We start from the raw sequence: 27,983 nt of genomic DNA on the forward strand, positions 1-27,983 counted from the left end.
ATGAAAACATGTTTGGCACACATTAATCTCTAATTGCTTGCTATGTCCTATACTCCCACAAAGGCAAGTTTTCACCTTCTGAAGAAAAAGTACCAGGCATTTAAAACCAAACCAAAAATCCACTGATGTGCTTTGAGAAATGTGAACAGGTTTTCAAAGAATTAATTCATGAAGCCTGTGTATCTTGCATTTTATATGAAAAAGGAAAATCCTTCATCATGATAATACGTCTAACTTTTGTAGAAATACTGAAACATCCACCACAGGCCCAATTACCCAAATTTGTTTTCACAAAGAAGTCGGTAATCTATATATAAAACAAGGTATTACTTTAACCTGAAGGTGGCAGAATCATATTTTACCACATATATTTATCTTTTAAAGCAGCATTAAGACAGTCCTGTTTAAGAAATGAATGCTTCATTACAATGTCCCTGGAATATAGTACAGATTTGCGTCCTCATTCTTCCAGCTGATCTATGCAGATGGATATGCGAAGGTGTCCTGCAGAAACCTGTTCAGCCAGAGATGCTGAGCAATGTTCACATGCAGCGGGTATGTGTGGTAAGATACAGCTCGTTGCAAGACATGCCCAAGCTTCAGCCTTCTGTTACATGTTACAAATTCCACTGAAATCATCACCTTATTCAAGTACACTGGAGTTCAACAAGCTTCCAACAACAATCAGCATGTCTGACTTCCATTCTTCACGACTGTGCCATTCTCAGCACCCGCCCCTCGGCAGTTACCTTTACTCTGGCTCCCCATTACCTTGAGTCAGTAAGTGCCGGGTGTTACCCGGGAGCTGTCACAGCTCCACCACCTAAACTCTAGATGGGACAAACTTGCTCATCCTCATAAAAGCCTGTGTTTGCCCTTGTTTGAGCTGCAAGCACCCGTCGGGCTGTATCAGCGTTCACCGAGGCGAGGGGCGCCCAGACCCCCGCGCCCAGACCTCCCGGGTCGGCTTTAAAACCGCCCCCCGCCTGCGAGCGAGGCCTTCGCGCAGCGCTTCCCTCCCGCCGCCTGACACAGCCCGCGATCCCGCCACCGCAGCCTCTTCACGCCCGGCACGGAGGGACTCCTCTCCCTCCCGGGACTGACAGTACGCGGACCCACCGGCTCCTGCCCGCCAGGCGCGGCCGCAGCCACCGCAGCCAGCGGGCCGGGCGCTGCCCACGGCCTCCTGAACGCACCGGGGTGCCCCGGCCCACAGTCGGGATCCCCGCTCACCCCCACCGACCCCCTCGCGGGGAAAGCACTGCCTTTCCTTGACGAGCCGCGACTCTGTCCGGGGCGCCTGAGCAGGCAGGCAGACCGACGAGACCGCCCGCACCGCGAGGAGACGGAGCGGTCTGTTCCCCCAGCCGGGGCTCACGCCGCTCGGCCCCCGCCAGGCCGGCCCCGAGACCCTTCCCCGCGTCCCCCCCGCCGCTCGGCGGAGGCAGGCGCCGCCGGAGAAAGCGTCGCCGCCTCCCCCCGTCCCGACCCGTCCCGGGCCGCCGCGGGCACGAGCAGGGCCGTGGCCCCCCCGCGCCGCTCCCCCGGAGAAATGCGCAGGCCGACGTGAGAAGCTCCTCGTCCCCCGCGCCGGGCGGGGCGGGGCGGGGCCGCGGCCGGGGGCGGGGCGTCGGGGCGGGCGGTCCCGCGGGGGGCGGGGCCGGCACGGCGGCAGGAAGGGGGGTCGTGGCGACGGCGCGCGGCAGCCCCCGGTTGTCGCCGCCGCCGCGCTGAGGCAGCTCGGGCGGGAGTCGGCGGCGCGGCGCGGCGCGCTCCCGTGAGTTTCCCGTGCTTCGCGTTAGCCTGGGCGCGGGGGCTGCGGGGCGAGGAGGAGGGAGTTGGAGTTGTGGTGATTTGCACCGGCCCCACGGCGGGGGCCGGTCCTGGTCGCGGTCCCTTCTGCGGGTGGAGGGGCCCCGTGCCCCGTTCGGCGGCTGGGCGCTCGCCTCCGCTGGCTGCGCTGCCCCTTCCCAGGCACACGTGCCGCGGCGCCGCTCTCCGCCGGGCGGGCCGCGCTGCCCGAGGCGCGGCGCCTCGCCGTGGGTGCCTGAGGGAGGGCCGCCGGCCGCGGCGCGGGGGAATCTGCCCGGGGGCCGCGGCGGCCCCGCGGCCGGGTCCGGCTCTCCCCCGGCGGGCTGCGGTGGCTGTGGCGTGGGGGGGGGTGGGGGGAGCCCGGTCCTGCCTGCCCCGGCCCCGGGGGCGGCGCAGCTCTGCCGCCGCCTGAGGGGGTGGGCGCGCCGCGGTTTTCCTCGGATCTCCCCCTCCGCCCGCCGGGTCTTTGTGTCCCGCGTAAGGGCGACGAGAGGGACGAGCTTCGCCGGGGGGCGGCGGGGCGGCAGGGGCACGGCGCACTCCCCTCCCGCCAAAGTTTCCTGCGGAGCTCGGCGCCGTCAGCCCTTGCACTGCCGGCGCGGCGGGGAGAAAGCGCGGCCGGCTCCGGGCCGGGCGGAGGGCGGGGGGGAGCGGGGCGGCCGTCCCGGGGGCCGGTTCCTCCCGCTTGTCATGGGGTCCGGCTTAAAGGGACAGCGGCAGCGCGGGGGCGGTGCGCCTGGGCGGAATCCCGGCTGCCTGCTGCGGTGATGGGGAAGATGGCTGAACGCCGGAGAGCCGGAGCCCCTTTGGACTTTGGCGCTGTTCTGTTGAGGCTGTTGTTTCTTCACCTCTAGATGTCCAGCCGTGGAAAGCAGTCAAGTGTTGACATTTTGTTAGTCTTGACTTCCAGCTGTTTTGAGCTGTGGTGGTATGGTTCCCATTAGTCCCTGGGAGTGGCTTTTTTTTCTTTAAGCCTCCGTTGCTCATTCTGTTAATTCTTTTAAAAACTCCCGTATTAGATCTTATGGATTAATTTTACGTGTCAGTCTCTCACAGTTTTGATTTGCATGTGTTTTTGAACATACCAGATAACTATTCACTTGCCAGCATGTGGCTGTGCTGTGAGAATTGGTGTATGAACGGGTGGGTCCCAAGCCCTTCTGGAATGGTAAAACCACTGTCAGTTCTCACATTGTCTTGTGGACCACCAACATGGAGGTGCAGCGTTGACAAGTTGGTATGTTTTACCATAGACTGTTTTCAGATTGCCTGCCTCAGGTGAGCATTCTTACAGGTTCCAATAAAAAGGAGAAATCGCTGACATTAATTAGAATTTTTAAGATACTTATTAAAGACTAAGTGTTTGTTTTGGCATGGAAATGGAATTCTTCTTATAAGAAGACAGGCTTTTTAATATCTCCTGTCTCTTCATGATATATCACTTGATATCAATAAGGCCTTTTGTTTCCTTTTTGATTTGGGGTACACCTTTTGTGTCTTTATAGGTGTTCCAGTGTTAAAAGCATCAGTAATAAATCTAGCTTTCAGAAAATTACAGTTCGAACCCAAAATCTTACAAACTTAATTTTTTAAAATTATTTATGCATTAGATTCTTATTTATATTTCTATTTTGTACTGTAGATCTGAAATCAGGAGTCTGTCTTGTACTGTAGATCTGTAATCAGGAGATATTTTTAAAAATAACTTTACTGGAAGATTGATGCATGTTTGCCAGCTAGTGCTTGCAGAAAAAATGGAAAGCAGGTTGAATTTAATCCTCATGTACTCAGCTAGTTTCTTTGATGTGGTTATCCCATCACTGATGCAGGTGAAAATGGGAGGTCTAGGATGTAAGAGCTAACAAGTTGCCAAAAGCAAATACAGAAGACACGGCCCTTCCTTTGACAAATGGAGGCAGAGGTCTGCACAAGCATGTGTGCAAGCAGGCTCAAAATAATCTCAGAGGTCTGATCCAAAATACAAACCCACCATTTCGTGGCTTTATCTGTTTCCTTGTCAAGCGGGATAACCTCCAGGCTGCTGAGTGTCAAATAAAACAGGATACAATTGAATCGACCCTTCTGAAAGTTATTTCCCTGCATGTGGCTGATGCCACAAAATGTTCGGTTTAAGGGGAATTTTCTTCTTGATTCCTTACATATGTATCCTAAGGAACTGTGGTGTAAAATGCATACATATTGAAGACAAACTTGTTCTGAGCATATTGCTTCCATTTTACATGTACTTATGGCTCAAAGGGAGCCAAGAGGTTGGGATTTGTTCTGCAATCCTCATTTTACAGATTGACAGAAGTATCCATGTTGCATACTCAAGAACAATGGCATGTACAATGAAATGAAGACTATATTTAAAAGTCATTTTATAACTTGCCAGTTTTCCATTTAACACTTAATTGGATCTGGCCATCACTGGTGATATTTGGGATTAATAAATCTCCTGGGATGCTTACACATATGATAGTACTATCCAAAATTACAGCTATTAGTACAAACAAAGATTTGAGAAGTATCACAGATCAAGCCAAATGACCTAGAAAAAATATTTCTGGTTTACATCTGAAAGCAGTTTATAACAATTAGGATTAAACACTTTATGGAGTAGTTCATACCATATCTGCCATATTCCACGTAGTAGGTTATACCGTATTAGTCGTTTTGTATCTTTAGAACGATATCTGGTGCTGGCTGCTCTGAGCAGATTGTTGCTAGAATGGTTTACTAGTCTGGTCTAGAATGACAGTTTGTATAGTCAAAGTATTCTGCACAATTTTTTAAAAAATCTCTACTTGAGGCATCATAGTTCTGTCTAATTTTAAAGTGACAGAAAGAAACATTGGACATTCTCTAACTAGTGAGCTCAGTTGAAGTTCTGTTTTTTCATGCTGCAGAACTTGCACCAATCAAATAAATACAGGGTGTTTTCCCAAGGCACAACTAAGTATTTTCTGACTACATAAAATTGTAGTTTGGAAGGCGATGGAACCATTGAGACACTTAATATTTGTGGGATAGTACATAGTAGCTTTCCTTCCTCTATGCTCAATACTGCCTTTTTTTTTTTTTTGTAAGGCAATGAGAACGTATAAAATTGAAATGCTGAAAGGCTGCTGAAAGACAGTGAGGATTTACAACATACTCCTTAATGAATAACCCCCTGCATTTCTCTATGATAAGTGGAGGACTCCTTTCTAATGTCCTGTCAATCTTACCTGTATTCAGATTCAGTTTCTTCCAGTTGGCCAAGGTGAGGAAGAGAGGGTGTTATTTATACACTGCCCAGGGGTGTTGAATCAAACTAGAAGTATTTTTGCAATAATGATTCAACATGTTCCTACAGAAAGATCTAAAAGTTTTACTTGAAAAATATTTTGATTCAGTATCTCTTAGCTTTTATGGGTTCTTTTATAATTTGTGTTAAAACAAATATTTCAATGCAATTTTGTAAATTTGCTATTAGAAGTATGTGGGAATGGAAGTGTGGAGTGCTTTTTATGTTAAGATTATGATAAACTTCTGCAAGCATAAGATGAAGTCAAGTAAGATTATTAGATATAACTTGTGACCATGTGAGCAAAGAACAAGCACAGACAAAGAAAAGTAGTGGAGATATAAAGGGGAAGCAAAATTCATGGCTAGTACTGGCTTTTGAAACTTACTGTTCTTCAGGTATATGTCTAGATTTTTTTAAAAATTATTATTTTTGAGAAACACAAGTTGCATAGATACTCTTTTTCACCTCTCTGTGAGAACGTGAATGAAATGTAGAAGTAGCCTCTAAAAGGATATGTGCAGATTATATGTGAAGAGATGCCAAAAGAAGCAAGCTTTTCTGGTTTAGTTAATAGAAACGAGCTGCCTGGCCGCTGTCTAAGGAAGACGCTTAGCAGTCTTTAGTTGGAAGAGCTCTGTCATAATAGCACTCCATGTACAGTGAGCACTTACCGTACTTTTTACAGGAAGGGATTTTCTCACTCTCCCTCCACCCATCAATGTATTGTATTATTGTTAATCAAAATACTCAATTAGAGGAATCCACCATTTTACACAAAGAAAAAAAGTGTGTTTTGCCAAAACCAAAAGGCAATAAATGATAACCTAAGCTGTTCTGCTGCAGTGATGAACTTCCTACATTTTATGCAACAGATGTCACTTGGCAAATGGTCTGTTTTAAGATACTGCGGTTTGGCAACAGTCAAACAGGATGTGTAACCAGATGAAGTGAAAGAGTTTGAAGTCCAGCAGCTCACAATGGACAGAAGGAAACATAAATTTTATTTTGAACAAAACCAATTTCAGTAACTCGTATTTGTTATCTCATAGATTTATTTCATTCTTTCGTACTCATGCTTTTGCAGTCCTACATTTATGAAGACCAGGACAGATGGGTATCCCATCAATCTGGCCAGGATTATTTGCAGTGAGAAGGGGAGCAAGGGATGCTGGCTGTCAAGTCCTCATCATGTCTTTTGGGTTATTCTTGACTGGTAATGATTTTGCATGATCTTTGCTGCGTTTATGTTCCCTTTTGACAAAGAATGCCAAGAGTGATGTTGAGTCATATCCCATATTTGCAGTTCATGTATGTGGTACGGTCTCACACTCCACCAGTGCCTGCCAGTTCCTTTCTGTTACCAGTATTCTTTCTTGGATTTTGTGACTCCACTTGATCTCTTTATTTGCAGCAAGTGTGCCATTCTTCTTACTCCCTCTCTGCTGTTTTAATCTGTGCTGTTGTACATTCATGGTCCTGGTGTACTAATAGAATATTTACTATATAAGTATCTACAAAAGAAAGGTATTGCAAAAGTTTATAGTCTGTTTTAAAATCATCTAGCTCTCTGTCACAGTCCCTAGTGTGTAGGGTTAATCAAGGCTTAAATAACTTTAAAAAAAAAAAGAAGTTTGCTTCTGACACTCCCATTGGATGTTGCAAGTGGCCTACTCATTTTCAGAGTCATCTTTGTTAGCGTATGCCTCAGGTCTTTCATACTTAGCAACAAAAAGGGATTATGAAGAAATACTTACATTGAACTTAAGATTTGTGAAGCCTTTCTTTCTTTCTTTTTTTTTTTTTTTTTTTTTTTTACGCAGGGCTAGATTAACACTAGAGGACCACTGTAAAACTATAGAAGATTTGGTTTGCTTTTAAAATCCCTTCCACCCAAGTATACAAATGAGTTTTTTATTAGCTGTACATTTGCTTTCTGTTGCAGGCCTGTAAATAATGTCTTTCAATCCATATGATAAAACAGTTATCTTAGGGTATGCTCTGGATCATCATTTTTTTTTTTTTCTGGCTTGTTTCAAAAATATCCATCTAATTTCCAGCCTAGATTATTCATGGCCTTCATATAGTCTTTTGTTCTTGTTTAGTACAGTAGCTTAATTCTTAGTTCTTTCCCTGTGATTGGTATATACTTTGGTTTATTTATAGAGAGCAATCATGTTTACTTTTAGACTTTATGTTGCTAGGCTGAACAATCCAGGCTGTCTTTGTCTCATTACGTACTGGGAAAATGAAGAGCTTGTTGGGTTCAGCTTGGAGGAGAGAAGGCTGAGGGGTGGCCTCATTGGTCTACAGCTTCCTCAAGGGGGGAAGCGAAGGGGGAGGTGCTGATCTCATCTCTCTGGTGACCGGCGACAGGACACGAGGAAATGGAATGAAGCTGCGTCAGGGAAAGTTCAGACTGGACATCAGGAAAAGGTTCTTCATGGAGATTGTGGTCGGTTACCGGAACAGGCTGCCCAGGGAAGTGGTCACGGCACCAAGCCTGTCAGACGATGCTCTTAGTCATATGGTTTAGTTTTAGGTAGTCCTGTGAGGAGCAGGGAGTTGGACTCGATGATCTTGATGGGTCCCTTCCAACTTCAGATATTCTGTGATTCCAGTAGCTGTTTCTCCTACTGCCTGCAGTTTGAATGCATCTTTCTTGCACATGGTGATGGGGACTGTTACTTGATGTTGCACATGAAGACAGTGACACTAGTATAAGCAGATAGGTGATAGAGAGAAGCTGAAATTACTAAATGCCCTTTAAAATTGCTTTTTATTGTTGCTATTTGTTATTTTGAATACATCATAGTAGTTGTGATCATGTAATCACCTGATGCATCTGTTCTTTCCAGCTGATAAACTGGTAGCTAAGAGCAGAAAGTCCCAAAGTGTTTGACATAAAAGGAGAAATTAAAAAATAGATACTTCTGTTGTTTTGATTCTCAAAATTATCAGTTTCTTTTTTTATGGCACTCTGATCTGCCTGTGAATGAGTAGTATCTCTTCAGTCCTACTTCTGCAGATTCTATAGCTTCTCTTCTATATTTTGTGGCAGTTTCCTTTATGCAAATACTAAGGCTATATTTTTGAAACACTCTTAGTTAATGAAACGCTATCACTTCACTCTTGTTTCAATGCTAGTTGCAGTTGTCTTTCTTTAATCACTCTCATACTGATTTTTGGTTGGTTTTTTGTTTTGGTTTGGTTTGGTTTTTTACATGTTCTAATGCAGTTTCTTTGAGCTTGACTAACAATTTTCCATGTTGTAGTATGGATGGAAGTATACTGAATTCCCCTCCCCAGACCAGCTCTACTGCATTTTCTGTTTGGGGGAAGGATCTTCTATTTCATCAAAGAAAGATGCTATAATCTGCCAAGATAATGTAAGTAAATTCATATTTCATTTCTTCTGCCACTCCATTTTTCATTTTTCTCTGTCTCTAGTTATTCTTTACTTCAGAATCTGTTGAATTTCCCCTTCTCTTTGATTCTGTTTTATTAAAAGCACCTTCAGTGAAACTAAAATGAATTCATGTACAGGTATGTAGGTGTTAAGCAGAAGTAGCTCCAAGGTACATTTATAAACTACAGGATGATGGTCAGCCTTGTACACTTAAAAAGGCTGTCTGATACTTCCTACAATAAGTTTCTGAGGTCTGTAGCTTAGTAGCTTGTAACATTGACAAATTGCTAAGTATGGGTGGTGAAGCCTTCCATGCCAGGGTTCAGGTCTTACTTCGCTGTGAAGACAATAGAGGACCGAGAGGCTGAGATTAGAAGAGAACTTGAGAAGACAGACTGGAATGGGTCATATATCTAACCTGCACTGCAGCAAGTGTGTTACTTCGCCTGTCTTTATTAACAGGTATTTGAAAGATTACATCAATAATTACTGAGTGTAGTTGGATGCTTTGTCCTGTGAGGTTCATTAACGTGCATTCATAATCCAGCATCAGTGATACACAATTACACTTACCTTCTTCATGCACATCTTTCCAAGAAGCCATAGCCTTTTCTTTTAGAAGCAGATACCTGTCTGTCATCTATGATTCCTCCCTGTACCACTTCCCAGTTGAGTCAACTCTTTGTAAAACGATGTGTTTACAACTGTTCAGGTACTGAAGTTGGTTGTAGTCCAGTATTTTATCCACACCAACAGCGCTTATTTCTTGGGGGCCATTTTTTATTCTGGAGTGCCAGTGATTATTTTGCTTTACAAGTCAGCTTCCTTTGATAGAGTTCTTTTCTCCTTGAACCTCGTTCGTGGGCCCTAAAGCTGGATATTTTCAGGAGCGGAGAAGATGAACTTGAAAACTGATCAAGACAGCCTTGCATGCTTACAGCAGTCCATTTAAATAGGGGAGAAAAAAATTATGAAAGCTAGCTTTCATTTTAAATCAGCAGTGCTCTGTTGCAGACTTTTGTGCTATATTCTTTGGTTTTCTGTGGATTATTTATATTCAGACTGGTTAAATTCAGTTGGTTTTAATTCCTTTCGCAAGCATGTTGTACCCTGGGCTCAAGTTAAGGAGCTGGATTGCATGGTACTAAGAATCCCAGTCTCATTATGGAAGAGATTAAGGATTTCTGGTGGATTGTAATGCATCTTTTTTATCCTGACTTAGAATAGCTTTTCCTTTCTGCTTGCTTACTGACATTTGTATTGAAACAGTCTTAATATATTTTGATCACAAAATTATTAATTTTTTAAGTATGTTAATTTAGAGTAGTTCTTTCAGAAGAACTTTCTGTGATACCTAATTTTAGAGTACCAAGCTATTCCTATAAAAGCTATTCCTATATACCATAGCTTTTATTGCTATATATGTGACAGTTATGAGAATATTATGAGAATATTAATTAAACAGGGATTTCTAGTTTTGTTTCTTTTTGACTGCAAAAATGTGCTTACTAATCCTTTTTTCTCTTTTTTTTTTTTTTTTCCCTTCTCTTTGGCTGTCTCACCAGGCTTTCTCCCTGTGAGTTTAATACAGAATCACAGGATGATTGAGATGGGAAGGAGCCTTTGGAGATCACATAGTATAACACCCCACTCCCACCTCCCACTCTGCCACCCCCCACTACTTAAGCAGGTTCAGCTTGATAAGGTTGCCCAGGACTGTGTTCAGTCAGGTTTTGAGTATCTCCATGGATGGAGACTCCACAGCTTCTCTGGGCAGCCTTCTCCCATGTTTGACCACCCTCATAATAAGCAAGCGTTTTCTTTTGTTCAGACAGAATTTCTTGTGATTCAGGTTTTGCCCATTGCCTCTTGTCTTGTCAGTAGACACCACTGAGAAAAGTCTGGCACTCTCTGCTTTCACCCCACGCCAATCAACCTAATATTTATATGTATTGATATGGTTCTACCCCCTTCTCAGCAAGCCTCCTTCTCTTCAGGCTATAAATAGTCCCACCTCTCCTCATATGGCAGATGCTCTAGCCCCTCAGTCATCTTTGTAGCTCTTTTCTGGACTTGCACCAGTATGTCGATGTCTGTCTTGTACTGGATTGCCCAGAACTGGACACAGCACTGCCAAGTGTGGCCTCACCAGTACTGACTGGAACCCGAAGTATCACCTCTCTCAACCTGCTGGTGGTGCTATTCCTCAAGCAGCTGAGGGTGCCCCTGGCTGGCTTTGCCATGAGTGCACTTTGCTGGCTCTTGTTCGCCTTGTCCACCAGGGCCTTTCCTGCAAAACTACTTTCCAGCTGGTCAGCCCCCAGCCTGTACTAGTGCATGGGGTTGTCCCTTCCCAGATGCAGAACTTCGAGTTTCCCTTGGTTCAAAGTCATGAGGTTTGTGTTGGCCCCTTTCTTCAACCTGTTGAGGTCTGGATGGCTGCAAGACCCTCTGGTGTATTGGCCACTCCTCCTAGTTTGGTGTCATCTGCAGACTTGCTGAGGGTGGACTCTGCCCCGCCATCCAGATCATTAATGAAGCTGTTGAACAGGACTGGAGCCAGTATTGACTCCTGAGGTATACTGCTGGTGACTGGCCTCCAGGTGGACTTTGTGCCACTGATTGCTACAGCCCTTTGAGCCTGGCAGTTCAGCCAGTCCACCTTACTGTCTGTTTTTCTAGACCATATTTCACCAGTTTCTTTGTGAGGATGTTATGAGAGACTGTGTAAAATACACATACTTGGGTGACTAAGTCTGTTTAGTTAAAATAACAGTTCTCCAAACTGGTGTGTTAAATGCTTCTCTGTGAATCTCCAGAATAGCCAAAACACTTATCTGGGGATTCCAAGTCCACCTGCTGCTACACGGTATGGGTCCAACTCTAGCAATGTCTTGAGGTTGGTTTTGCTGACAATAGCTTTGCAGGCCTGAAAATGTGTTTCTTTAGAATGTGATCTCAAAAGCTAAAGTGGACTTAAATTGTTAGTTGACAAAGCAATTTATGTGAAAATACCTTCTAATTCCCATAAGAAATTGCCCATATAGTTTACTCAGGAATGACAATTATCTTTCATATTTTCCATAAGTCACAAGCTGTGATGGAAGTGGCAGTGAGTTATTATGGTCTGTCTTTTGTGGAATGGACCTTAATAAGTCTATCATACCAAAGATGTTTTAACCTTATAGTTTGTATGAAAGAAAGGTAGTAACTCTTACTGATGAGAATAATGTGTATTTCTCTCTGTAAGAGGTCGGTAGCCCATAGCAGTGGTTATAAAGCGATCTCTGCCAGGGTCACCAAGGCATGGGGGTCTTCCCATACACAACTATTTCCAAGGCTTCCTTTCCTGGCATCCTCGGATGTTGACCAGCACAGACATCTCTTAAAAATAGGCCTTGTAGTTCCCACCAGAGTGTTCATTGTCCCCAAAAATAGGCCGGGCAGGTGGGACTTTGAACATCGCTGTAGGCCACAGATTGCCGACAGATGTTGCTGTGGGCTAGCACAATGCTGAGACTTCCTGGGGAGGGATACCCATATCTACTTTCTGCAAAACCGGTGGAAAGCATGACTTTTTATGAAATACATGTTACAGAACATACTAGGGAGTACCGGCTAAGTGTTCTGAAATTAAGACCGTAGTCTCCAGCACCTGGGCCAGTATCTTGGCAGGGATCAGTATAAACAAGGTTGTCCATCCAGTGTCAAGATACACCCCTCTTTGGTTTCAGGCAGGAACCTGGTAGGCATTGCTGTATGGTGATGGCCTATCAATAGTTTGTAAGTGGTGTAACCTTGGACTCCTGCCCTCCTGTTCAGATTTATTAATGCTTGTGGCAGCCCTGTTGGCCAGTTCCACCAAAGTGTGGGTGAGTGGGTGGGTGGAAGAATTCGCAATTGTTTTTTTTGTGAGGTATTAGTGTGCTCTACTAAATGGCTTCACAAGGTTCATGGAGTATATGATAAACCCATGCTGCCTGGTTTTCCCCAGCCCACTGCTGAACTTCTTGTCCTTGGAATTACAACCATTATCTGATTTATTATGGGAATACCTAACCATTAGCTTAAAAAGTGAAGGTCTTCATAGTGGCCTTCTGGTCGACATGGGAAGTAGACAATACAACCAGGTGGTTGTACATGTATCTGCCATCACCAGTATTTATTGCAAACCCTGGCCTTTTGGAAGTAGCCCAATGTAATGTCTGTCAGGTGTGACCTGGGGCTACCCAGTGCTTTATCTTTCTGTAGGGCTGTTGTGGCAGTTTTCTTCTATTAATTTGCAGATCTAGAATTCTTGAAAGGCATTTTGAATGGCCTCTCTGGAGCAAGGAATGCCTCTATTTTGTCCCCATCCGTAGGTAGCAACTATCCCTGAATGACCTGACTTCCTATGAGCCCCCTAGGCTAACACTTCCTCATTGGGTGATATTGTAGAAATACATACCTTAGCTAACTGATCAGTAACACCATTGTTTTCTTACTCTGGCTCACCATGATGCGAAGTGTAGGTATCTACATGTCTTACCCAGAGAGCAATGGTTTTGCCCTTGCTCTGTAGTGTTTACCAACTCTTTCCACCAAAGAAGTTTACTGTGTATCATCCAGTCATCTGCTTGTCATTTAGTAGCCTACAGTGTGAGACCTTTTTATACTGCCCAAGAGTCAGTATAAAGATTTCTGAAGTTGGTGGTTCTTCCAGCAGTATAGCTGCAGCCATCAATTTGACATATTGGCTGCTCCCCCCTTCCCTTGATAGGTTAGAAAGGTTTGCCCAGCCATTTCAAAGGCTGCTGCTTTCCATTGCCATTTTGATTCCACATGTCTTGCTGACCTATCAGTGAACCATACATTCTGCTTCTGCTCTTGGGTTAATTGCTCATATGGTGCGGCCTGCTGTGCCCAAGATGGAGGCAGACCAAGTGGTGGAGGCACACTGTCATTACCCAGGCCAATTTCTGGTGTTTTTTCTCCTGTAAGGCACGCACTTACTTTGAGCTGGGAAGTGTAAGCGTAGAAATGCACCATTTCCATTCCACAATGTTAGTCTGTTGCACCTTCCTAATTTACTGACTGGAGTCATTTGATGGTACCCACTGCAAAATTGGGAGCCCTGCTGTCAGTAACCTTGGCCTCTTGGGTGATTCTTTCTGTTTCAGCTGGGGCTGAATAAGCAGCCCAAAGCTGTTGTAGTTTAGCGCTGATGGGGGCAACCTCTGAGACCAAAAGCCCAATAGTGTGTACCACCTGTCCCCTTGCTGCCAGAGGCTCCAATAAGCCATGTCATCATCCGATACTAGGGCTTCAAGCTTGAAAGGCTTATTGGCTAGTTTTTGACCTAAAACTACTGTGTGGGAAACTGCTTTCTTTACTTGGTCAAAGGTGGCTTTTACCTTTTCTTCTAGAAATAACTGACTTTTATTTTTCTTACTATATTATATAATGCTCTTAATATCTGGGCCAAATAGTGTATAAATTGCCTCTGAAACCCTCAAAGACCAATAAATCTTCTGTGTTTCTACTTTGCTCTGCATTTCTGCCATATAAAGCATGGTTTGTTTAGCTGATTTGGGCATCATTCTGCAAAGTCCCTCCCAAATTATCCTTTCAAATTTTGCCTCTGTGGCAGATTTCTGAATTTTGTTGGGGTTAATTTCCCAACCATGATTTTGCATTGTCTCTATAACATCACTCAATGCTTCTGCCACTTCTTGTTCAATGGGACCAGCGGTCCCCCCAGTTATGCAGATAACATCATGTGCATAGCTGAGCTATTTACAATGTGGGGAAGTATTGAAATCTTCCAAACACTGGGCTACCAGCCCATAGCAAATCATGGGGCTGTGTGGGTACCCCTGGGGCAGTACTGTGAAGGTGTACTGCTGACCCCAGCACGAGCATGCAGGTTGCTCTTGTGGTTCATTAGCAGCTGGAATGCCAAAGAAAGCCTTTGCTTGATCCCACGCAGCATGCTACAGCTTCAGATACAGCTTGCTGGAGGAGAGTGATAATGTTGGGCACTACAGCTCTAAGTGTGGGGCAGCCTTGTTTAGCGATCATTAACCGGCTGTCATTCTCTGGGAGCTGTCAGGCATTTTCACTGACCAGATGGGGCTGCTGAATGGGGTCTCTGAATAACTCCAGCCTCTAATAGCTGTAATCATCTGGGTGATCTCTATGTAGCCTCTGGGCAGCCTGTACTGTTTGGATGCAACTCGTTTTGAGGGAGGCTCCAAATTAGCAGGAACTGTAACCACTTTTCCCCACAGTGATAGTATGAACTCCAAAAGAATATTTGCCCCCTGCTGTCACGAAAGTTTTACCTGCCAACGAGGCATTCCCAGTAATATATTCGTGTAGGTAGGAACCCAGTTGTAACAGCAAAACAATTTAACAAGCAGGTTCTTCTACACGCCCCCCACCGAGGGATTAATTTTAATCAGTTTATTTTTCAGATATAGGGATGGGTCCCTGTGAATTACAGTGACTTCAGGTCTGTAACCATTAGAGCCATCACCCACTGATGATTATGACTGGTCCAGTGTACTGTCAGCAGAATATAAGGTTCGCTACCTCCCTATGGGACCCCAGCCACCCATTGCACCTTTGGGGGGGAAGATCCAAATCTAGTCAATTGATATGGGTTTTGTATGTGAGCCACCAGATTGGGGTAATTAATCGGTCCTGGTGTACATTCCCTTTCCCCACTGAATGGGGGAGCAGAGGGTGTAATCACTGCCTGACAGTAATCCACTGTCCTGATTTCTTTTTGTGGTCTGTTTTTTCCTTTCACTTGTTTATATTTTATATTTATTTATATTTTTAATATATATTTATTTATATTTATATTTATATTTTATATATGTAAATAGAGGGTGGCTTCCTATCAATTTTGTCTTTTGGGACCCTGGAGTGGAGTAAAACTAAAACCATCTCATTTGGGGTAACTTTTTTCTGTTACAGAGGATATATCCACAGAGTGTACACACCACATCTTCCCCTGACAGGCAGGAGGATTGTCTCATTCATGATACCCACTGGCACACAGCACAGGCTGGCACAGGGAGGAGTGCAGCACTCCAGCAGGAGTGCCTGTGCAGGAGCTGCCCATGCTAACATATGGGCTTCCCAAGCCTTGAGTACAAGGCCTGATAGAGCAGACATGGCTTGCCCAAGATCACTAACTCCTCAAATGCAATGTCTTCCACAGGGCTACCAATATACCTCATGGTTTGTTCAATTTGAAATGATTGGGACAGAGTTTAAAGAGGAGATAGTGAACAGAACATTTCAGAGCAGGCTTCTTTTTAGCATAAAAAGAGGTCTTTTTCAGGCTCATAGTCATATCACTTTTGAAAGCAGAAGTGCACATAATGAGTATTTATCCATTGATGATGTGTTTTGAAAAAGCCGATAAAACTGAGACTATATCTGACGTGAAACAAAATCAGTAATGACAAGATATCATGAAAAAAGCGTGTTGCAGTGAAACTTTCTCACCTTTCTTTCTGTAAAGAGTTGATCAAACAAAAGGACATTGTATTTGTCTGCCTTGGCTTTGGACCATATACTGCTTCTATCCTGAAAAGTTTGATATCAGCTTTTTTCCCTAATGGGATGTAGAATGCTCATTGCTTCTTTTTAACTGCTTTTATCTAATGTGATCCATTTCATCTTCAAAAGAAATTGACTTGAACAAAGTGAATAGCTACCAAATCTTCTGTTTTGCTTGTGGGGGAAAAAAAAATATTCAGAGCTGCATTTAGAGACCCATTACTGTTTTTATCTAGTCTTCAGAAGACATCTCTGATTTGGAGGTTGGTCTTCGTATAGTAGTCTCAGTGTCATGTGATACTTACCCTTTTTTTCCTAGGGTTGTGTGAGGATAATACAGATAGATAATGCAATATTACATTATCTGTATCATTATATCGATTCATGTACTGTTATTGCACTCATCATGCATATCAGTGGAAATTGTGGGCATGTGTAGTGAATTGGTGATAATTCAGTTCTTTTGCTTGCCTTAGTTGGCTTTTGAATCTACTCAGACTGCAAGCAAAATTTCAGACTTGGTTGGTTTTTTTTAATTATTATTATTTTTTTAATAGGCATCAGAGCTAGCAACTTGTTAAGGAATTGGTAATGTTTTTTGGCCGCTTGCAAAAAGTCAGATCAGCTTGTTGGATGTACTTCTGCCATTGTGGTAACCTGGTGGGTCTTGTTTGTGCATTGTGATAATGGTTCTTTTTGATACTGTGTTATTTCTTTGCCATCCTTTTGCCTGCTGGTAAAAGTATTCTGTAGTTAGCTAATGTAGCAAGGAAGCTGTCTGTTCATCTGACTACTTGTGACTATTGCAGTAGCTCCTGGTTCAGAAATTAATTGCAAGCATGATTTTGATTAATTAGAATCAATCTGGTTTAGAAAACTTGTTTTGAAACAACATAGCTTTCCTCAGATGTCTGTGCTTGGTCTCAGACCATCAGACCACTGCTTGGTCATGGGAGAGGATCTTGTATCTGTGGAAGTGTTTGGTTCTTTGGTCTTCCCAAGGCTATACTCCGGCTTGTACTGAGGTTTGGCTTTATCCTGTTCTTGCTGCTTGGAAGTAAATAATTAGCTTCTAGCACCAGTTCTCTCGCTTTTTAGATAATATGGTAGTAGAAGACTTGCTGGTATTCTCGGTGGATTCATTGGCGAATGTTTTATTCTTACCATATTGTGTTTTACAGCCTTGAGCTTCAAGAAGATGCCTAAAACATTAACTGTTATTGTTACTTTTCCATAACAATATAAATAAATATTCTTATGTAACTAATCTTTGACTTTACTGGAAATATCCTCATACTTTAAAAGAGGATTTCTTTGCACTGCTGTAGATATAAAACTTGTTAGCTGTGCAATACTTAGAGATGAGCCCATAACTGTAGAGTTAGAGTGCACTGTAGCTGGGAGGTTTGCTGGCATATTTTAAGCAGGTATGTTATCAAGATTGCGTGAACATTTTTTAAGCTAACGTGATTTAAATTATTATCAGGGCTTTAAAAGAAGCGTGCTCGATGAGAACTGTGTCACTCAGTCTGTAAGTTCTGTTTAAAATGTATTTTAATACAGTAGTTAAACTAAATAATTGTATAGAATATGGATTTTTTTTGTTTGCTGCTTTTTTCTCATTTCAGGGTAGTTGCCATTGCTAGCTAGTTTTGTTGCTGTTGTTGTCCTGTGTTGTTGTCGTGGCCCCTTCCTCCCCTGCCCCCCCCCCCCCCCCCCCCATTTAATTTATTTTTTAAATGGCCTTGCTCTAGATCCAGAAGCAGTGACTAGGAGGGAAATGGATCTTACAGACCTAGTACAACTCTGTCTCTATAGGGAAGTCAATTTTCATTACAAGTGCTTCCTTTATTGACATCTCTGATACTTGAATTGTGTAAAATTAAAATTGGAAAAATACATTATGAGTGTAAGAACAGTGACACTGTTGTTATATCTGAAAGATAAAGTGAAATAAAGTTTCAGGATAGTGTAGCAGTATTAAACAAGTGCTCTCAAATCAACATTGGTGCTTAGACATCTTAGAAAATCTGCTATGGGGCTTTTAGAGTTGCAATGTCACACTCCCCAAGCTGGAAGTATTGTTTTTGCATGTGGAAAGTACCTCTAGGTGATGTTAGCAGTGTTCTGTAGTATCTAGTGTTAGAGCCTAACAACATGAATCAAAAGCAGCTGGCCTTGGACAAGCATATTCCATTGGTTTTATTAGTTTCAGGAGACCTATCTCCTAGTGCTTCATAGTCTAACACCTTTGCTTTTTTCAGGATCTGATATGACAGTAAGGAGTAAAAGAATAAGGTGATGTCAAGAAGGTTTTAAAATGAATTCACATTAGAAACTAAGCTTTAAAAAAAAAAAAAAACAAAAACAAATAAAAGCTTCAGAAACTGCAAACTAAGAATTTTTCTTATGAATACAGGAACAATGTCAAAATGTAGAAGATGGCTTGTACAAAATATTGCACATACAGTACTTTCCTAATGTCAAGCTGAAGTGTTTTCTGAAAATGACTTGCAAACAAAAAGGATTAATGATTTAATTAATCTCAAACCCAACACTTTTTATTTGCATAAGTGCAGTTTCCTGTCATCTTCGGGCAATTTGCATGTTTTTGCTGCTATAAATAGTGTTCTCATTATTTAGTTACTCTATTTGACCTCTTTTATTCAGATTCTGTTCTGACTATCCATTTAGTGGACACATTTGTACTAAATACATTTGCAAAATAGACTATAAATTATTATCTTGTTATACTTAAGTGCTTTTTGAAGAATTTGTTTTCACTGTGAAATACAACATGAAAGTTTGTTAAGGTTCATGTTTCTTGGGATGTTGACAGTTTCAGCCCTAAGATACCATCTGTAGTTACTGAGGTTTGTTGGTAATCTTGGACAAATATGTGTGCCAGAAAAAGGGGTAACCATGGATTAAAGCCACCTTGTCGCTGAAGTTCTTGATACTGCCAAGATTTTCTGGAAGCAAGTTAATGGACCCTTCTGGCTGTGGGCAGAGCTGCCTGCCACTCCTGCCTGTTATGTCCTGTCCCCATGGCTCCAGATACCCGTCCTCCATGTTGACTCTTACCGAGGCTGACTTTTTACTCTGTCTTGTTCTGTCTCTCTCTTCAGCCGGTCTCAGTTTTTCATTTCTTCAACCAATTGACTTTCAATGTAGACTGTATTTTCTTCAAAGTTGTTGCCATTAATTTCTCCCTTGCTCTAGTCAGGCAGTCTCTGATTTGAAATTTGGGCATTTCTCCTCTGTTTCAATGGCAAGGAAGTGGGGGGAGAGGGGAAATTAAGGGAAAGATGATTTTCCTGCTTTTAGTTCAGATAACTGTATCTGTCACCTGACCTTGTCTTGTCAAAACCTTTTATATCGGGGGCGCGGGGGGGGGGGGTGGCGAGGCAAGGAGTGCTATTTTGACAATACTGCCCACAAGTATGAGAATGTTAGAGCTATTACGGTTGGTACTTGTAGTCTGCTTGGTTTGTTTTATTTTTTTCTACCAGTGCCAATTGCTTGTCAACAAATACTGTTACTGGAGGATAATCTCATGTGTTTGCCACATTTCTGAGAGATTTTTCTTTTCCTTTTTTTTTTTTTTTCTTTCATTTTTGGAGACTTCTAAAAGTAACTCAGCTTCAGAGTTATGTCTTCAAAATATTAATTCAAAACAGATGTTTACCTATAACTGGCTTTTCTAAATTGGGCTGGTTTTCTGTAGTTTTTGTTGTTTCATATTTCTATTCTGTTTATAGTTCATGAGTTTTGTGCCCTCTTTCGAACTGGATTTATTTCCATCATGCGGTATTTTCATTTAATACTGAGGACTTTTTTTCCTTGAGCAACTGAGGTAGGGAAATCAATACAGAGTTACTACTTTATTGAAATTTAGAAGGCCACTGTTGAAAACTTACTTATTCAGACTGACCTGAACTTCTGGATTTGTGTTCTTATTAGATGCTTTCAGGAGCAAATACTTCCAAAGAATGGAATACGTTTTCTAGTAATATGTAGGATTTATTCTTTTGGTCAGTGCTAAGAAGCTGTATGTTCACAACAGGGCTCTATCTTCCTCTAGTTACTGTGGTTTTCAGTAATCACTAGGGCTTTTCTTTGGATGATATTCAAATCATGAAGATGTCCATCTGTGTCTTATTTCATCTTCTTTTATCCCCGTCAAGACACCTTGACCTACATAAAATCGCAGTAGTTTGCTTAGGAAAAGTTTTTGAGTTGCAGTGTATGTGTGTATATATTAATTGAATATATAATCTCTTTTCAATTGTAATAGAATATATTCAGTTATTAGTAACAAATTGACACTTGGACCATGCTCTTGAAATTGATCTTTGAGGTAAGATCTTTGTCAAGCATTACAATATCTGGTTATTAGTTTTATTTGAAGTTCGAGGGGTGGTGTTTTTCTGGTTTGTTTTCTAATGAATGGATAGTAGTTGTCAAGGGCAGAAATTATTACTTGCTTACCTTCTGCACTGCAAAGTAAGATTTCATTTGCAGCTAGATTGGCATAGTTGCATCTAAAACTGACTTGCTTTGTTTCACAGCTGCATTACTACTTCAGTGAAATCAAAGTCTGAACAGTTCTGTCAGTCATTTACTGTGAGTATGGCCTGTATCTTTTAAAATCTTCATGGAGTGTGATGTGGGTTGACCTTGGCTGGCTGTCAGACTCCCACCCAGCTGCTCTCTCACTCTCCCTCCTCAACAGGACAGAGAGAGAAAATAAGATGGAACAGCTCGTGGGTCAGGATGAAGACTGCGAGATCACTTGCCAATTACCATCATGGGCAAACAGACTCAACTTAGGGAAGATGAATTATATTCTATTGCCAATTAAAAATAGAGTAGGATGGGCTCTCCATGGGCTGCAGCTTCCTTCAGAGCATCTCCACCTGCTCTGGCATGGGGTCCTCCATGGGCTACAGTGTGGATATCTGCCCTGATGTGGGGCTGTTCTGGGACTGCAGGGAAATCTCTGTTCCGGTGCCTGGAGCACCTCCTCCTTTCCTTCAGTGGCCTTGGTGTCTGCAGGGCTGTTCCTCACACTTTTTTTCCTCACTCCTTGCTCTCATACTCTGCTGTGCAGCGTTTTCACCTTTCTTAAATACTCTTTCCCAGATGTGCCACCATCTTGGCTGAGGGGCTCAGCTGCGCCTTGTGGTCCATTGGAATTGGCTGTGTCTGGCACAGGGCAGCCCCTGCCTGTCCTCACAGAGGCTGCCCCTGCAGGCACCCCACTGCCAGCACCTGGGCACGTAAACCCAATAAGACTGTCAATGAAAATTGAAAACTTGATGTTAAAAATAATATGGATAATTGATTTTGGGGACATTTGTTGTGCGATCTCCAAGGATGGAGGCTCCACAGCCTCACTGGGCAACTTGTGCCAGTGCCTGGTCATCCTCAGAGGTAATTCCTTCAATCCTTGACCACCTCTCCCGGTCGCCATGATTGATCAAAGATTGTCAAGAGTGGTCTTGAGCGAGCTCCCTCAGCACTCATGGGTGCATCCCATCAGGGCCCATGGACTTATGTATGTCTTGTGGACGTGGGCCCAAGGACTTATGTATGCCTTAATTATTCCCTGTCGTGATCAAGGGTATGTCTTCCTTGCTCCAGACTTGCCCCCTGCTGTCCTTGCCGGGGATGTGATAATGCGTTGATATTTAGTATGACATTTCCTCTCACTTTCTAATATAAAAAGAGGACAAGACATTGCTTCAAATAAGGTTAATTATTTGCCTCTGTGTGTATGTAAAGCATTTTATGCAGTAATTCAGTGGGTTTTATTTATTTCAATGGTAGTTGTTGCTGCTGTTAGCAGCATCAGCTCCTGCTCTGGGTTAGCTTTTGTCTAGTATGTGAGAGAGTACAGCTGCAGTCAGGTGACTGCCTTGGAGCAGTCTTTTCTGTGTGTTAATCTAGCTTTAATCTACAAGAGAAGAATATGTGTTTAATGAAAATGTGATATTTAGGCCAAGGCACATGCACTAGGCAGGTGGATGGGCAGTTACTTCAAGCCCCGAAGCTCTTGTCAGCTGCATTTTTATACAGATAACAGAGTTGCTCCTTGCCTGCTCTTCGATTTCAAACATGAGCTTTGTTTGTGTGTACTCAAAAGAATGTCCTCTGAGCCCAATTAGAACAAATATTATTACAGTCAGGATTTTTGTCTTTGATTTAACACAGCTTCCCAAAAAGGGATGGTAGCACAGACTTTGCAAAGGAGCAAACGAGTTCTCCTCTTAAAAGCAATTCTAGTACCTTGCATAGCTGAATCCTCTAAGGCCATTTCCCTTGCTATGCATGAGCTGTCAGGTGTTTGGTTTTTTTTTTTTTTCCTTGCTGTTAATCTTTGAGGTGTCTGTAGCAGATCTTATATATACACAGTTATAACTTTCAATGAACTATACCCTAGTTATTTCCTTCTTTCAAGGGAGGATTAGGGAAAATCAGATTGTTTCAGCTTAATCGTACAGTCTCAGATAGGATTAGGCCTGGCATATCCAATTTTGTGACTCTCATTAAATCATTGGCAGGCCACAATTTTCTTTTAGAAGTGGAGCCTGTGATGTATCCACATTTAGAAAAATAACTTATTGATTAGTAGTATGATGGAACTTCAACAGTTATGTAAAGTACAAAGCAATCATGCTGCACTGTGGACATGAAGAATGGTACACCTAGTAGAAGCATACTGTGATGATACTTTGACATGCATTTTTCATTTATATCAAATTGTAAGTCAGTTTGTCTTCTGTAAGTTCTTGTGAGCTGTATGAAACTGTCCTTTCTTTTTCTGATTTTGCTAAAATTTTAATGCATATCTCTCTAGTATTTCTTGCGGTTCATTTTGTAGATCAAGCAGCTGCATAGGAGGTACCCTATGGTTCTGGGCCTCCCTTAAGTGCTGTGTTGACATGTCAGTGTCAGCTCTCAAATATTATTGCTGAAACTTTCTGGGGGTGAGATATTTGGGTGTTGGTGTGGTGCATACTACTTGAAGGAGTGCCTCAAGCGTCCTCCTTTTTGTCATTGAGAACTATCTGTGAAATGCTGTCTCTGCTCAGGCATTAGGGGAGGAGTTCATCAGTTACTGTTGTGTATTGCTGCCTCACAGTACTACTCTTCTCTAAAACAAAACCAAAATATTATTTACTTTGTTAGATCTGCTAGCTCATGTTGTATGCTTAGTTAGCTCATTGTTTTGCTTTCCATGCAGTCTATGATTCCTGATAACCTTTAGGAGCAGTAGCATCATATCCGTTGTTTAGTTTTGTTAGAGCTGTTTGCTCTTTGTTGGTGAAACTCAAACTGATTGTTACAGGGAGTATTTGGTTTTTATTTAAATTGTGTAACGGACAAGAGTTGCATATGTTCCAGTAGATACGGGTTTAGGATTATGACGGGGGGGAGGAGGGGGTGTGGTTGTTGTGTTTAAAGGAGAGCTAATACATTAGAGGGATCTTTTAATAGATTTACCTGCAGATAAACAGAAAGATGCTTTGCTTGAAGGCCTGTTAAAGTCCTGCTTCTCTTAGCATGCTCTGTCCTTCCAATTTACTTTAAAGAAAATCTTTTCACTGATTCTGTTTACTTTTTGTTTTATGCACACTGCCAAAGGAAGTTCCACTTAAATGACAAATCGTCATCAAAAGCAATTTTCTACATGTTTTGTACTCTGGCAAGGAATTACAAAGTTTCATTCGTTTGCCTACATATGAGTATTATGCATAGGACAAAGAAATAAATCAGTAGTAAAGCATGATGCTGTGGCAATGGGTTCTGTTTTCTTTTTATACCTGTGCTTTTCTTGTTTATATGTGAAACCTTCTTGGAGAAAACACTACAGCTCTAGATATTGCTCTTGTGATTGTTTTGCAAACATCATCACTATAACTCTCATTTCACTATCCATGGTACAAATCCTTTATTTTAATTGACTGAGTCAAGCATGTCTGTCTTCTTGTAATAAATTTGGCCACTTTGAGTCATCTTTAAATAAAAATAAAGCTTCCAACATAATCTGTGTTTGCTCACCTGTAGGGCCAAGGTGGAAAAACAACTGGCAGTGTAAGGTGCTCATTTAACTGCGAAGTCTATCTCAGCTGAGCTAATTCAGGAAGTGTGGCTTGCCTTGCTCAGCTTGCTTACCAGATGTTCTGCAAAGCATTCTCTTGTCCTAATTAAATATTAAAGGTTCCTTGATCAAAAGGTACCTTTTATATTTCTGCGTAAAAGCTAGACAGGAGCTACTGCAAAACACAGAAACAGCACACTCCATATGTAAAATATCCAGTGTGGAGATTTGCCAGTTGTAAAGCACTGTGAAACTGTAAATCACTTCAGCGTGAAAACAAAGTCAGATATTCTAATCCTTCTTGCACGTCCCTCTCTCAGACTTTTTGTGGTTACAGGAGAGAGATTGTAGCCACAATGTCAAATTTTCTCATTTTTCTCTTCAGTTGAGAGTTGCTTATCTGGAAAAGTAACCCACTTAATTTGGGACAGTGGCTCTTTTATTTGCCTAATAGTGGTAGAGTTTGAGGCTGGAAACATCTATGGCAAGTAATTTACTCTTGTGCCATAAGCAGGCTGAGGTCTTTTCATAACTCATTTAGCTGTAATAAAAGCTAGAGGCATCTTAAAGTGTGGTGATTGTGGAAAGGTCCTTCTTCTAGAGATAAACTTCTGACTCAAGAAAACAAGGTATGCATGTGTCACTGAGACCTTTTTGAGATTTGAAAGCAGAGTAAACTCAGTAAACTCCTTGAAGTGGAAGTGTTAAAGTTACTGCAGGACAGTGGAGTGTAATGAGGAATTTGAAAGAATTGGTATTTGGTTCTCTCAAGCATTCAGCTGACCTTTCGTGCAGTTTAGTCAACTGTCATGCCAGCAAAGCAGTAAAGAAATGGTGGCAGTTGATGACTGAGGGATAACCCTATTTTAGGGCAAAGCAGGAAATTTTGCTGTAAGCGTTGAATGAAAAGCTCTGTCATTCCGTTGGCAGAGCTGCAGAAGGTATCTGATAATTCAACATGCATATATAAAGCTAAGGGGGTGGAAGGAGGTTAATGTGTATTTCTTTTTCAGTGTTTCTGTGAGGAGCAGTTGGACAGAGTAAAACTAACATTTTTAGATGATGGAAAGTTGGGATTTACTTTGGAAGTCTTGTCTGAAATGCAGAAGTGTAAAATGAAATGAAGTTTGAACAGTAGAGACATCAGTCTTGGCAAGTGCCTGATTTTTTTTTTTTTTCTCTCAAACAGGGTGATGTGAACTGCTCCACCCTTACAAATAAAAGTAGATATTATTATGTGCACTGATATTCCTTTTAAAGGCATATCAGAATTATGAGAAGTTGTGTTTTCTGCAAAAATACCTGCTTGTGTGTTTCAAGGATCCATGTTTACAAGCATTAATTGCATGCGGGTATTGTGGTACAGTGTTTATATGTAGACCTTAATCTTCAGAGCTATGCTTGAACTGCAGGAAAGATCTACTGAACATCTTTCTTCTTACATTTTTTCAAATGTGAGTGTATCAATACAAGTGCCTAGGTGCATGCTGTTTGTAAATACGTTACACCGTAACTATTTTAGAAGCAGTAATATAGTTCTGTCTCTTTCTAATTTTCATTTTTGTAGCTAATCCTTGTATAAAGCAAAATTGTCCAGACAGGACATGTTCTCTTCAGAACTCTAATTAAAGGGATATATAGACTTAGAAAAATAGGATGTGTTTCAGGTGCTTAAGGGGAAAAGATTTGCGTAGCTGGAGACAGAATCACTTCTTGAGAACAGCTGTGCTGCTGCTTCCCCCTCCCCTTCCCCCCTTTCCTTGAAAAGTACCCTTGAAGTGGTAACTTCAAGGTGGTGATGGTCATTCCAGAAATATGTGCACATGTTGGTTCCCTCCCCCAGCATTACAACATCGAGAAAGATGTTTGTCATGAAGATACGTGCAGGAATAAACAATGTCTGAAAAAAGAAAGATGTGTTGGCATTCTGTTATAAATACTGTTTCTGTGAAAGTCTTCTAGGATTACGCCATCCATAATATGCTTGAAGTGGGACTGGTGCCAAATAAGAGCCAGATTTGCATAGGTTTGGCAATAGAACAGTATGAAGTAATTAAAATACTTTGCTTTGCCTGTAACAGCTGTATATTATTAATGTGTGTATGCTCCATGATGTGACCAAGTTCAGGAACTGATACTACAGAGTAAGGAGTTGCTGCTTGAGAGTACTTTCCCTCCTTTTTACCACTCGTGTTGGTGGTGATAAGAATTGCAGCCCTGTGTTGGCAACATATCACTGTAGAAAATTAGAGGAACCCTTCAGTTGCAGATGTACATATGTGAAATAAACCACAATGATCTCCTAATTCAAAATGTTTTCTAATTGAATTTGGTATTCACAATCCCTTACATTTCATCATACTAATAGTATATTTTTTTGTGTATAATACCAGCTTACCATTTGCTGCTTTGGCAAAGAATCATCTGATTATTTTCAAGAATATTCTAACATGGTAAATGTTCATCACTTTATAAGCTGGTACCTTTTCTAGCTTGTCGTGTACCTACCTGTTTAACAGTTACTGACTTAAATGGCTTATGCTCAGATTTCAATATGGATGGGGGTAAGTTGATGAAAATGTTCTGGGTAAACAATGGTAAATTTTGTGTGTGTGGTCTTGATCTCTTTCGCAGAAATTGTGGGTGGGGGAAGAGATCTGCAGAAGAAATGGGAGTAAGTATCTTGGAATGTCTGTTAGTAAGAACAGGACTTCAGAATATGCTGTCATGATTGCTTGAGCTACTCTCATTCTTTCTATTGCTGTAGAAATTAGATTCTTCGAAGATTATGGAGTCTTAGTCTAATAGTCTCAGATGCTTAGGCATATGAGGAAACCATTACATGTGTCTGCAAAAATGAAGTCAAGATTGTTCTTCTACCAACCTTAATTTTTTTAGTCCTTGACTTTTTGACCTTAAGAAAGAATTTGTGTGCTGGGCTCGCATCATTATTTGCAATCCCATAGCTGATATGCTAAGCTTTTGCCTGTCTACAGTCATACAAAAATAATGTGACTGCTTGTTTTTTTTTCTTGTTGGAAACAACACTTTATTTGGCTCAGATGAAGACTCTAAGATGCATGCAAAACTGTCATTTAGTATTTTTTTCTTCTCTCTCTTTTTTTTTTTTTTTTCCCCCCTCCTCCTTCTTTTCCCTTTCTTATTGATACTTATATCTGACCAAAATTGGTTGGGTTTTTGTGGGGACTCCAAAAGAGACGCTGTATATACAAACCCTCTTGGCTAACAGTATAAACTTTCCATACCAAATGAAGTTACTGTTCAAGCAATGGACAGGTTAACTTTCGTTTTTATTTAGTTTTTAAAGCAGTCAAATGAGTTAGCTTGAGATGGAAGAGGAAGTTGTAGAATTTGCCCAGAGAAATACTTTCACATGAGATTCTAGTTGAAAAAACCGTGAGAGTCACTTAGCTACTAAATCAAGACCTCTGAGGTGATGGTTTTATTGGATTTATTTATTATTACATTCTCTGAGGGGATGAATGTAATTTACTAGATGTGCCAGATACTGTCTGTTCCTCCTCTTCTCAAAACAGAAAGGAGATTGTGGGAAAGGTGTTTTGGATAAATGTCACTTTAAAAGCTGTATGTGTCTTCTAGTAACTTAAGATTGTATGTGTTTTCATTTTGTCCTTTGTAACTACATTTTCAACTTTGCAGTCAAGAGATTAATGCTTCAATTCTAGAACAAGCTTTTATATTTGGCTTCAGGCTGATCTATTTTGGTTTGGGTTTTTTTGATTTTTTTAATTCTTTTTTTTTTTAAATTATTCACTTGAGAATGAATTGGA

At 41.8% G+C, this 27,983-nt stretch overlaps 1 protein-coding gene across 3 annotated transcripts in view; it reads left to right on the plus strand.

Moving 5' to 3' along the window:
- Positions 1-1,694: 1,694 nt before the first annotated feature.
- Positions 1,695-27,983, plus strand: part of PAM (peptidylglycine alpha-amidating monooxygenase) — a 149,209-nt gene continuing 122,920 nt past the window's right edge. For all 3 annotated transcript variants that reach the window (XM_082337444.1, XM_082337446.1, XM_082337445.1), the window contains exon 1: positions 1,695-1,777. The gene's annotated coding sequence lies outside the window, so the exon portion shown is untranslated. The remainder of the gene's footprint in view (positions 1,778-27,983) is intronic.

The sequence above is a fragment of the Platalea leucorodia genome, assembly GCF_965183815.1.
Source record: "Platalea leucorodia genome assembly, chromosome: Z".
Taxonomy (NCBI): Eukaryota; Metazoa; Chordata; class Aves; order Pelecaniformes; family Threskiornithidae; genus Platalea; species Platalea leucorodia.